The following is a 14,521-nucleotide window of genomic DNA, read 5'->3' on the forward strand; positions in this document are numbered from 1 at the left end:
TTAAATCAACTGTCTATTTTAATCATATCGTTGAGACATAACGTGTTTATCGTAATTACAATTCAAGAAATTAAAAAAAAAATCAATTATTCGTAGAAAACAACACCTTAGCCTTGATTGAAACCAGGTTCCATTATAAGCTCTACTTATTAACATCAATCTCGCGTTCAGAATGTACCTACATACGTCAATAAACATTTTTTACATTGATACTTCAATATAGTTTATCAATTGACGCAAGCACACTTTCTTGTGCTTTAATTTATTAAAATATATTCAAACTTCTTGGTACATAAAAGGACTGAGTACTAGGATCTTGTTTGTTGATCAATATCATACAAATTATTTTATTTGTTGAGAAACACATTATCATCATATTTATACATTTTAGTAAAGTCAATTGAATTTTCGTTAATTTACGTTTTAAGACTCACTTTATATCTCATATATGTGGTAAGATAATTTAGTTAATTTCTTATTTAATTTTTGTATGTAGACACACCTCCTTACTAGATCATTTAATTTTTGTAGTAGTTAACGTAACCCGATGTAAGTCGTGTGGATTTTTATTTCTGAAATAATTAAAGAAATATGATTATTTTATAATAATCGAAGAAATAAATAAGAGAAAAGATAAATATGAAATAAATTAAGAAAATCGCTTTATAATGAGCGAAGATATAAAGGAAGATTAAAAAATATATAGCGAGCTAAGAACTGGCTGAAATCTTTAACAACTAAAGTCAATTCAGATTAAAAAAACAATTTTAGTAATCAAAGAACGCCGAAGGATTTGCATTAAGAAACGTCAACCTGCAGAGCTTTCGAAATTTTAACACGTATTTTTTACGAATTGAATAATTCATAATTTTGACAAGCAAATTATCTTTGAACTAGTGAAGGAACTTTTCATATTCAGAATTTTACATCAGCCAGAAGAAAAATCTATTATCAAGTTAAAAAAGATTATAAAAATTAAAAAAAAAAAAACGTCTATCAGATAGTCACGAATTCAAATGTCATGTTATATAGGCATTACTTTCAACGGTCAAAATAAGCAATGAACACTTTTGAACAAACATAAGTGTTTGTTCCATCTAAGGATGGAGCATATAATTTTATAAATACCAAACAGAACGTATATTTCTTAATACTAAAATAACAGACATCAAATAATCCTTGAACTAATAAAGTAAATATTACGCTCACAATATACATATTAACATTCGCCAGCAACTGTTTAACACTTGCTTTTCAACACATGATTTCTTAAGAACAGTTTATTTGCTCATTATTTTGCGTTTATTAAAAATACACTATGAACCACCTACTCTGAGCCTACGTGCGAGGGGATGGACGGAGGCTGGTGTGAGATTGAGTAGTTAGAAAACAAACAAATAAACATACTCACTTTTACATTTATAATTTTAGAGCAATAATATTAGACGGTCATATTCATTTACTTGGAAAATATTATCTTATAATATTGTAACGTGTTACTTATTAAATAATTCAAATAAAAACTTAAAAATATATTAATATAGCTTGCTGTATAAATTTTAATTCATACAAATATGATCCATATCAATCTTTATACAGACGCTGTACCAGTTCTTCTCAACTATATCTACGAACGAAATCTAACCGAAAATCAATTTAAAAATGTAGGTATAGGTTATAGCTGTAACTAATAACCTCATAAATAACATTACTAATATTTTTTATTAGTGTTGTTGTTTTTTATTGAAGTTAATTAATTCATAAACTGCACTTTGTTTTTATGCAAATTAGACACGGCCATTATATTCATTTTAAGTGTTAAGGTTTTTTGTTAATCATTTTTTGTGACTTAAACGGAAAAAGTCAGTGTCACCTTGATCTGTACCCGACTCTAATATAAAACGTACATTACGTAGACGCATAGAAACATAATGTTAAACTTTATTCTATTTTACAGACTATAAAAATATACCGTTATGTTTTCAAATTGCCGTATAAATAATAGTTAATTAAATATTTATATACAAAGTGATATATTAATTATAAAATTAACATGTTCTTCATGTGAAAAATCCGAAATAATTAACTGGCACTACCGGTCCGTGAAATATATTGCGCGTTAAAAATAAATTTAATGGCAGAACACATAATAATTTCATAAGTTACGATGCGGATGGTGCAGCGGCCGGTGGCGGCCTATTGCAATTATTTACGAAACATGCGACTGGACAGCTCCCCGACAGAAACAATTATTTATTGTCGACCTCGACCTTGCTTGCACGTGCTCCCACGGATTACCGAACTGTTGCAAACAACAAAAAAATAAACCTCCTCAAAGCACCCACAACTGGCATTTCGCGAATCCGCGAATTGGGACACGCACGATGTTAATTCTGTTGACCTTTACTTGTTTATAGCCCCGGGTTTTAGTTTAAGGTCAACCCGATTTTATTTGTATATTTTTATTACTAAAACTACTACGTTTGACGATTAATTGGCGTTTAAAGCCCGATATCGCCTTAACGGTACTCGACGGTCACCAAATCGGTTGGAATTGCCCAACTCAATCCCCATAAACGACTGTAGACAAGGTCTAGAAATTATGATCATTATTGAATCTATGACCGTGACGGAGTGTGACACGCTGTTACATCGGAAATTAAACAGTGTTTATTTCGATTGCTCTCGCGAAACGCTAAAGTAAATATAAGAATATTGACAAGTTTATCACTTATTGGTATCGCGATAACGACAAGTAATCTATCAAGATACAATCACTCCTACTGCGTGTCTGAATTACCTAATTGCTGCGCCAGAATTAAATGTTATTGTGTCAAGGTTAAACGTAAATTTGTTCTCTCTGATCTCCTATACGAATTGCTGTGTCGTGCCAAATATAAAACTGTAACAAATTAACATTTGCCTCTAACGGCCTTCTATTGTAGTTCCGAAGTGTTACAGCGCGTTGCTCCTGATCTAACCACGATGTTATGCGGCTGTAGTTTTATTTCTTTTTTTAAATGACAGAACGGATACAAGCTAATTGTAAACAAAAACACCGGTTTCAACAAGTTTTGCTCACAAGCGTTTGTTAGTTTTGCTTCTACTGCATTAGTCTCCCAAATATTTACCCAAAACCTAGCCAACATCTCTAATGAATGTTTTAAACTAGTACAATCGCGTCATTTCCAGGCCATTTATCTTTTGGTTTATTAATTTTAAGTATTTTGGTCTCACGTTCTAATACCATACTTTCCAAAGGAGAAATATCATTAATATTCAAGTACATTTTAATAAAATATGACACACTATTTTTTTCTCATAAACTGTTTAAAAAAAGAGAAAAATGAAAGCTTATACTAGATATTAGCTTAAAACCTAATAATAGCTAAAACTATAGTAATCTCGTATATTGTTCACTAACTACGTATTAAATTACCTGCAATAAATTACTTATTAGAGGATTAGAACTTTTGTATTTATTGGAACCAGTGTTCGTCCAGTGGTCCAAATACCGGTATTCGATCATTATTATTGAAAATTTAAAGAAAAATTATATGAAAATTGACAAAGTTTCAAACATATCGTTTTTCATTTTATGAATACGCTAATTTTAAATATTTATTAATTTATATGATTTTCTATTATTAGTTCAAGTTAGAAGATAAATATTTCAATCATTTGTAAATTTATTTTTCGATAACACACGCAGACATGCGCCATACAGAGAATTAGATATCGATCTAAGCGATGAATTGCCGAAATTATTATAAAGAATCACCAAATTATAATTGGTATCATTGTCATAACAATACGTCTGGGAATGGACGCAACAACCTACGCCTTAATTAACAAACCTTTCTTTTGTACATTATCACATGACTCGATATCGAATCGACAACAATGATATTGCCGAAAGCTTATGTAACTTGTGGAAAGTGGACCTGAACGGTTTTGTACGATTGATGTTTATCAAGATTCCGATTGGGAAAGGACAAAAAGTGGTTCGCATGTACTCAGAAAGTTGTCTCCAAAATGGGAAGTATCGGATTCACTTTCGACCAACGATCATGAAAGTACAGTATTGTTAAGCCATCCGGTTTTCTGACCTTGGTAAACAAGCAAAATAAATTATAGCGCCGTGACTGAAACATATAGAACACAAAGGAAATAATTTGCAATCTTTTCGGCGCGTTATCGTGATCTAGTGAAAGTTGCTCGCAATAGTGCAGTATGAGCCTACTGTTGGGTATCGGTTCCGTGAGAAATTATTTCAATATTTGTTAAATAAATCTCGTATAAATTTTACTGCTAATCCAAAGGACCTTCAATGTGTGGACTTTAAATATCATATGTTCAATATTTATAATTAGCCTTTCCATGGTTTTTAGTGAGTTTGTCAGCTAGTCCTTACTATGATTAGGTTATTTAAGTCATAAAATTATAATTATGTAATAAAAGGAAATATATAGCATATTAAGATAATAAATAAACGAAAACTATGAAAATTAAGAACCATTAAAAAAAGAAACAGAATCTGATAAAATGTAAAATTAAAAAAAAAACGACAGTCCAAAGCATTTCATAAAGTTTGGCTCTTTCAGTAATTAACATTAGGCCCCCTTGCTAACATACTTATTATATACGTGCTGCTGAAGCCTGCCTTTATTTATGCATGCTTTACGTATGTGCTTCTATTATTTTATTACACCGAAATACTTTTGAGATTTCCTACAACAGGTGGTTAATCTCCTAGTTAAACTTGTTTTCGGAGAAAATAATTTCCACTGCTACGTTATACGTCTCACGTCGTTGTGATATTTCGCTATCTTGCCCTTTAAGTAGTAATGTCCTAGTATATTCTATTGTTGGTCGGTCTTTCAACAAACATACGTTTTGTTAAGTTTATTTTCTAAGCGTTTAAATAGAACGACGAACGAACTTTCTTGTCATAGCGTATGTTCTGCACGCAAAAGAGTTCTAAATAATTTTGCTGAAGAAAAAACCCATGAATTAAATTACTTATGTTAAACATGAAAACATAGTAGGTACTTTTCCAGAAACAATAAAATATAATTAAGATCAAAGGAAAGTAACATGTTTAAAATTATTATAGTAATATTGCAGACGGAGACTGTTTTAATTCATTTGTTTATTTACAATTATAAAGCTTCACAACATAATATGTTATATTTTCAGGACAAAAGACTCTATAGATTTTTTTTTTGAACGCTCTCTTCAAAGTTTGTTCGATAACAGAATTATTATTTATATGTAATAATTTATATGTCTAAAAAAAAAGAGTACTCACAAGTATGTCAAATAAAATGTATTTGTAATATTTTCATGATGTAAAAAGTCGTTAATCAAAGTCTCATTATTCTCTTTTACCCTAAGTCAGGATTGGTTGACTACCAATTATTCAAATTAATATATTAGTACCATATAAATTAGTCAAATTTACTTAAAAAAGCTCAGTGATAACGATAACTCAACATTTATCAAAACAAAAAGCAAGTTGTCCGCTCCATTGGACTATGACCCTAAGATCCTTGAGACATTCGCGCGATATCAGGACCGATCATGATTTTAATACGTGAAATAAATTTCACAACAATCAAATAACTTTACAAGCTCGTAACAAGCTTGCAATGCAAACAATTCAGATATTTCTCACACAAGTAAATTGCGAACCTAGATTTAGAATGGCCGATAACATTCGCGTATTTTCATTCAACAAACCCGTATTTAAATGCCTTTCCCTCTAAATTTCGTAGAAGACTCCAATCTGTACGGTATAAAATCAACCAATTAATAACTAATAGCTTTACGCAGGTGTTTTGTAATATCTCAAATTGCACGTATACAAGCGGTGCAGATACAACGATTCCTCATGGTTTAACTCGTAAGATCGTGAAACGGTTTTAAAGGAAACTGTGACGATTAATATCAATTTATTCAATTACATCAACCATGAGAGGTCGTCGACCTGGGTTTAGATATAAATCGATGCTTGCAATAGAAGAAAGAAAAATGCCTAAAGCCTTTTACCGCCTGAGGACAGACGGTCAGAAATGATTTCTCTGTGACTTCACAGTTGCATAACGCTGTTTTTCAATTAAGTTTGTAATGAACATGGTTGTGATAAAATATCAAATTGCCACGCCTTTGTTGGGACAGAACGAGTTCAGTTCGCCGAGAACCTCATCACCATATAATGTCTTTTAACAAGATTATTCTATTACCGACGTCGTATTAGCATTCAAATTAGCGAAGCGTGACCGTCGTCTTACAACAATCAACAATACTGGTGCAGGTCCTAGTTCATACACTTTCACCGCGGACCGTTATAGGAGCTTATCACCTATTTATCCTATAATTCGTTGACCGAAGTTATAAAATCCATCGAATTAAAAAGTATAGATATGCTCGATCAAACATAAAATCATTGCTGTTATCATAACTGTCATTAATCAAAGTATATACGCTCCTTACATTATTTTATTATCTTTTCAATATAATCGTTCATTTTCAAGCAGACGTCAAGACATGCAGCATCCATTTTATTTATCAGAGAAGTCCAAATGTCATGTTGATCCGATGATTAATAAAGAATTCTTATCTTATATATCCCTAATTTAAGTTTCCAATATTAAGAACAGGTTGTACAAATAACGTCTTCTTTAACATTTAAAATTAAACTCGAACAAATATGTCAGTACGTTATCGAGTAATAAATATATTTTTGGCACAAATAGTTATCAAAACAAATACTGTACCGGTTGTTGAAACGTTAACGGTCAATAAAAACAAATGACCCATATTAGTAAGGAAATGATGGGAAAAATTAAATAATTGTAATGACGTCTATACCGGTTTTAAATAGGAAAAGAGGTCGAATTTTTAAGTAAAACTATTTCGTTGACCGTTTACAGTTGATTCAACCGAGTCAAAATCACTGTTTATTTGTATTTGTTAAAAATAAGGAAACTCGTAATAAAAAAGCCGAGTATACTATCATAAATCATAGTACTAAATTATATGACGGATGAAGTGAATCATTTTTTCATAATCATCATTTCTAATTTTTCATATTATATTTTGTATCAGGATTAAATATTTTTTACAATACAAGTATTGATAAAACAAAATTTCATTTTTATTACATTCAAGATTTTTTTATTAAAAGTTTTACATTTAAGTACCAGACAGATGTGATCTAACGATCCAATAAAATTGTCATCAAGAACTAATGTCTTATGAATGTTCTTCAATAAAAGATAAAAGAAAAATTTAAAAACTAGACATAGATAAGAAATGATCTCAGTTATACAAAAATTGTTTTTTTTTTTATAATTTAGTTCTCACCGCAGACAATTGCGTCTTTGTCTTTTATATGTTTACTATCTTGATTTTTTATGGCTAAATTACATTCGTATTATTTATTAATTATTAATATCTACATCATTACATGAATAAATTACTATTTAAGTATGAACATAATAACAAATTCCGAACCGATTGGCACAGTGGTTAGAGCGCGTACATCTCAACCGATGATGCAGGTTCGAACAGAAGCAAGGACCTTTAAATTTTCATGTAATCATTGTGTAATTACAATTCGGACTCTTGAGAAAACTTGCGTGTGTCTAATTTTATCGAAATGATATCACATGTGAATCAACCGAACCAAACCGCTTAGGAGCAGCGTGATGGAATATGCTCCTAACTTCGCCTCAAATGGAAAGAAGGAGCTCAGCAGTGGTAAATAAATTTACAGGCTTTTCCTTTTACATTATACTATTACAGTAACAAATACTCATTCACAGTTATACGTTAGTGTGTATCGAAATACGAAACGTATGACCGAAATTCGTTACGTCACCGTAACGGTAAAACCCTTTCATGGCAAATGGGAATTAGGTGAACGTTACACATGTACCCTTTTACCAATAGCGTGAATAAAATAAACTATGTAACGCTAACGTAACTTTGCATTCTTTCGTGTTTATCGTCTTTGTAAACGCATTCGTATGCCTAGGGGGCGCTCCGTTAACCTTGTTATCTCTATTGCTTGTCGGTATAGACACCGTTACATGTGACTTATATGCAATCGGAGTTACCATCTAATCTTGAGCGTTGACAGCCGGTTTTGGGATGTTGCCCAATGTTTATAAAGAAGAGGTATAGGCTACTACTATACATAATAATTATCAACTTTTGACTCAATTTACCGACACAAACATTTATATCCAAATCTATTGTCTCTTGAAAGATGTATGTTGAAGCGTAGAAAAAATATTCATTTTTCATCAATGATATTCTAATAAACAGATATGTTATATCCATACTAAACAACAGAAAAAAGTGTGACGCGCCGGGGACCGTTATTTTAATTTATTTTTACATTTCGTTAAAAGTAAAAAGGATAGCTTGATAAAAACAATAAGTAAAAGAGATAACTAGATGTTTTAATTACGCAAAACGTATTACTACTTAATTAAGATGTATTGTAACGTATTACTACGTAAAACGACTAAAGGCAAACGTCACAATTAGGACGTTTTCTAGTCTTCATTTTTTGCGCGTTAATAACATATCTGTTTACTACAACATCATTGTTTTTCATTAACCGCAGATGATGGTTACTTTTTCATATCAAACGCATGCGTACGAATAAGACCAACTTCGATGAACTTCCGAATACTTTTATATCGTCCCTATCTCCGTCACTTTATAAAGTTGTGATCTACTTTGCCCACCACTCACATAATTATAACGACGCCTTCGTTTAAATTTCAAAATCAGCGTATTAAGTCATAAACCACATTTTTCACGTAATATGTACCTACTAGTAAGCGCAGCATCGACGGGGAAACGGAATGCAAAACTTCGAGTTCTTTGTTCGGAACGAGTTGAGAGAATTCATGCGTTTCGTACTTATCGAATGGTCATCGAAATTAAATGTTAATGAACTCTATTTATACCATAAATATAACTTGTAGACGTTAAAAAAATATCAATGTGAATTAATCATTACAATCTAAAACAAAACTGCCGTCAATTAAAGCTTAACGACTACGAAAACTATTTTGAAGACTTAATTAACTGTTGGCCTTAATATTTTAAGAAAACACAGATTGTACAATATTGTCAGTACTTTAGTAATGTACTTGTATATCATATCAATGTTGTCAGTTTGCCTTGATGGTTACAATTTTATATATGTTTGACGAACGTCGTTAGTGACTGACTTCCTCTGAAATATTGCAACAAATATATGTACAATATTAACTACTAATAATAAATAATAATCAAAATATAAACTAGATATATGAATCGTGGTAGCAGCGAAAATCTTTAGCAAATCTCCTACGTCACGGTATTGTTTTGTTTCGTAGGTTAACAAGCGAATTATGAACTTATGTAACTTTTCGTGTGAAGTTAATAAAATCTATTGTTTTTGTTTACTCGTATAAATTAACGATAAAAGTTGCGTGGGTTTATCTTAATTGTATATAATATACTATATTAATTACATATCCATTCACTAACGTTTCGTAGAATACGTGGGGTCGACCGTTCTGTTAATTAATTACAACCGGATCTATCATAAGATCTGACATCGTAATGGAAATCATGTGTCACGAGTTATACCAGTGTAAAAAGCTAGTCTTACGTCGATTACGGCACCTGCAACCAGCTCCATTCATCGTAAGAAAGCCAAAGAATAAAATTTGAATAACAGTCATAATCAAGGCATTGAACTTGCGTCTATGGCCGACGATGTGATTATCGAAACCAGAATACTTTCACTCCGATCGGGCAGTCATCGTAGTTGAATTTGAATACAAAAATTATAATAATTAAGATTATTGTATTGAAGATGAGTCAGCCAGCGATGTACGATAAAACAACGCGATTGTCATTGCGCATATTCGGCTATTGTTGCTTATGAACTTTCAAACGTTTCATAGAAGAAAGAAAGTACTGAATTATTCTTTATTTGTCTAACAATGAAATGTTATGCACTAAGAGACATCTATCTACTAATCAAATCATATAAACATCCAGAACTTAAGTTGATCACTCCATTACTCTATGTATATATTAACATACATTAAAATGTATTTGTATAAAGCTGTTTAGTACCTAGTTGTTTCTTTCAAGAGAAGGTGACCAGTGACCACTAACCATCAGGCGGTCCATTCCTTCTTAAAACAAAACAAAAACAAACTACTTTGTAATCTTAATATCGTAGATAATAGTTTAATGCATAATATTATCGAGATTATTATTTATAATTTGTTGCAGGTACAAGATGGGATCATCGTCATCCATATTATTATAAAATTGTAACCATTTTGTCTGTGTATATTTTCATCAAATATCCGCCTGACCTTCTGTATATCTCTGTTATTAAGGGGTTTAGGTAAAACATTATGCTTTCGATTACTTTTACTTATTATTAAATTAAAATGGAAATATATTTGTAAACAAAATAATTTTTACATTCTTATCTATATTAATATTATAAATGTGAAAGTAACTCTGTCTGTTTGTCGCTCTTTTGCGACCAAAATGCTGAACCGAATTTCATGCAATTTGATGTGTAGCAAACTTGAACTCCAAGAAAGGACTTAGACTACTTTTTTAGACTAACACATGACAACCAACATCCTAAAACGCGAACGACGCCGCGAGCGACTACTAGTAGCTTATTTGTACATCTCAAGTATAACTCACAAACTCTACAATATACTTTTCAACACTAATAATCAGATAAAACTGTGATTATATTCAGTGTTTACGCGGACAGAGTCGAACGCAAGTACGAACTCGTTTAAAACAAACGTGACCCGTTACATAACTAGCCGCCTACGACAACGTAAAAGACCTTTGCCTCCCATAAATAATAGTTAATAGCTAACCAATTATGAATAATATTATGTTGTCGACGAGTTAACGGAGAAAATAAAATTTCATACGGAATCAGTCACAGTGAGCTTATGTAATTTGAAACCCATAGGCTATTCTACGGTTTTGTGAGAAAGATCAAGTGATAGAGATAATCACCGCTTGTTTGGAACTAGATTTGAGAGTTGATGACGTAAATATGAAACACACAAAATGACCTGGAAGAAAATTTGAATTTATATTAATTATATTTTATTATGACAGTTCAAAAAACTATTTTGTTCGATTCGTTTAGGCATGATTTATGCCTAATAGTCTTTTGTGGTTGGATATCATTTAATTTTGCTCGGTTTTTCTTTTACATCTGATTGGTCAGAGTTCGACTTTATATTTTAAACTATTTAAATAATATTGAAGTTGCATAATATAATACGACATCCATTACGCTACATAAATGTCCTCAAGGTGATATCTCCAGCCATTACCATTGTTACTAATGCCAATTTTTTCTTTCTTAAAAAGGACGTATATTAGTAGTGTTTGATCTTGGATCCATTTCGTAACCTATTTATCAGTTTATTATTGTGTAAATTTTTATGATACCAATTTTCGTACGATTTCAAATAAATATCACTCAAAACATAAAACACTATTGACTAACGCAGCGGCAACTACAGATCAATTATTATTACATACGTTAATAGGCATAACCAAGTCATATTATTGTAATTGCTTTCAAGAATGTTATCGAATAATTATGACTGAATAAAGTCGTGATTTATTGTCATGTTACAATCGTACTGACTTAATTACTTCCCGCAAAAAGTACATTACGCATTTACAATGTATTCGAATTCAAAGTAAAATTGTTGATAAGAATAAAGAAAGATATTTACGCATTGTATGAAATTCTTTATCAAATTTTAAAAGTCATTACACTTGTACCCTCGTTTAATTAAACTATTAAGACGTTCTTTAATGAAGACATTTTTGTACACCAATGGACATGTCGGCATTGAAAAGTTTTAATAAGTAATTTTATCTGTCCTATTAACATTACTTACGTTATGACAAAACAATGATAAGCATAAAATGTGTAATTTGAATAAAAACAAATTTTCTTTACTATAGCCATATATAAAAAAAATTAACCTATATATACATATATATACTAGTTTCAATTTTGCAAAGTAAACAAGTCCATAAATAACATCTATAGTTCGATAATAATAAAACATCACCTTGTTATTTAATACAAAAACATGTTACTTCTGGCAACATGCAATGTAAACACAGCGGCAATATTAAAAAGCGCCAGATAATGTGGGAAACTAAACCAACAGCGAAGGTGCGTTGACCTCATGCCACACTGATACCGCGGGTCAAATGGTCCGTGGCCTAATGATCAATAACAATGCCTTTTGATGCACACCATTCAATTCACTAATAGCAATTTAATTGGTTGAGTGATTCGAAAAGTATCCGGCACAAATTGTCTGCAGCATCAATTGAATTTAAATTTCATACATGACGTACCTGCGGACAGTTATGTTGAACTGGAACAACGCTGTACACGAAATGCGATAATAAAATGATTTACTTTGATTTATTGGATCGCATATCCATGACTAAGAAAAATAGAGACCGAACATTAAAATAGACGTCTTAAAATTAACAACGTTGTTTGTACTACGAATAATTCAGGCTTAACAATCGAAATAAATTTTTCAAGGTTGCGATAAAATAGAAACTTCGAAGATTAAATAAGACCGCCGACACTTAACTCGACCAGAGTTTTGATAATTTAATTCATCGTCTGCCGCCGAAGAACTCGGGACAATGATCACATAAAAACTTAACAAAAAATATTCTGTCTGTTTCCATTGCACTTCAACTGATAAGAAATACACATCCTGCGATTTTTTTTTTAAATTAAGGACAGCGACAACAATATTTTGAGCTCAGGAAATTTATACTTAACTCCTTCATATTGGAAATAACGAAATGTTAGTATAATGCTATTTACCGTTGCAACAAGAATTTTATTAGTTAATTTATTTGTGTTGACACCTAACGACTAACCGACCTTAAAATACGTTTTATTGCACGCCCTAGTTTTTGACATACATTTTATTCAAATATCTTATAATATTACTTCTCTATAAAAGATAGATAAACGCAATCACCTATTTTCTGAAGTGGAATTCAGTGCATTAATTTAACGTTGTGGTGTTTCTTATAGTTTAGTCAGCGTAAGCCAAGTTCAGGCATGTTTCAAAAGCTTTATTTAAGGATTTAGATAATAACTATAAAAGCAACGTTAAAACCCAACAGGTACTTAATTAAAAAGAATTTAGCGAATAAACGGATGCGAAATGGGACTTCGTTGTAGATTAACTGACTCGTTGATCCGATAGGTAGCTTATGGGGTTTAGGCCAGGCCGTCAATATTAAGCTATTTAATCAAGAAAATCAATTGAATAATATAAACGCCATTATATAAACATTCACACCCACTTTTTATTATAATAAAAAAAAAATATAGTACCTTTTGGCATTAAAATAAGAAAACCACCCCCTTTGAAAGTGTCATAAAGTCCAAGGTTACTTGGCCCAAAATGACATTACGTAGATTATATATAATATACTTTTATTTATTCACGGACTTAAACCCATAATATCAACTTTTCATAATATTTTAATTATCTTTCTTTCAATTCGTCGATTATTTGTTACGTTTTACAAATTATTTAATCTGTCGGTCAACGTACATATATGGTGAAGTACAAAACCCGGGCGGCAGCAAGCGGTGAATCGACGGAAGTCGCCGGGGCGACGCGATATTTTGAGCAAGGCGCGCTGGGCATGCGACGTACCTACTTGTTCGTTGGTACCTATAAATATACTTATGTTAGTAGTAATTCTCTAAACACAACTATGTTCACTACATATACTCTGGGTATACGTAAGTTAGACATTGTACCATAACAAAATACCTTTATCAACCGTGTTACCTAAAGATTAAATTGTAGTAACATAAATACATATAATAAAAGTTGTATCAGATAGCTGCTGTTAGTTAATTAGATTTAATTAACGCAATAATAGGAGTTAAGCGCAATTATGATGCATAAAATGTATACATAGCATAAATATATATAGAAATTATTTCTTAAACGAAGTTTTTTTAATTCATAACATAACTGAAAACATAAACTGTTATTATTGGTTCGAAATTTCAAGTATATATTACATTGAAATATATAAGGTAAACATATTGATTTCTTTGCTCCGAAATTTTACTTCAAAAACAACACAACTAAATATTAACGGCCGCTGTAGCTGTGGTGTCTATTTTTAGCCACAAATACGATGACAAAGAGACGAAATATTAGGAGTCAGAACTATGCAGGGTGCTTAATTTGCATTTGCCTTGGACATAAATAGAAAGGATATCCGCTTATATCTATCTATGTATCCATACTAACAGTTATTTATTTTAGAAAATAATTTATATACATATAGAGATTTAATAAAAAACGGAATTACTTATAATAAGTAAGGTATATGATAGATGATTGAGTAAAGTATTTATGATAAATAT

Source organism: Vanessa cardui, chromosome 12 (genome assembly GCF_905220365.1).
Source record: "Vanessa cardui chromosome 12, ilVanCard2.1, whole genome shotgun sequence".
Taxonomy (NCBI): domain Eukaryota; kingdom Metazoa; phylum Arthropoda; class Insecta; order Lepidoptera; family Nymphalidae; genus Vanessa; species Vanessa cardui.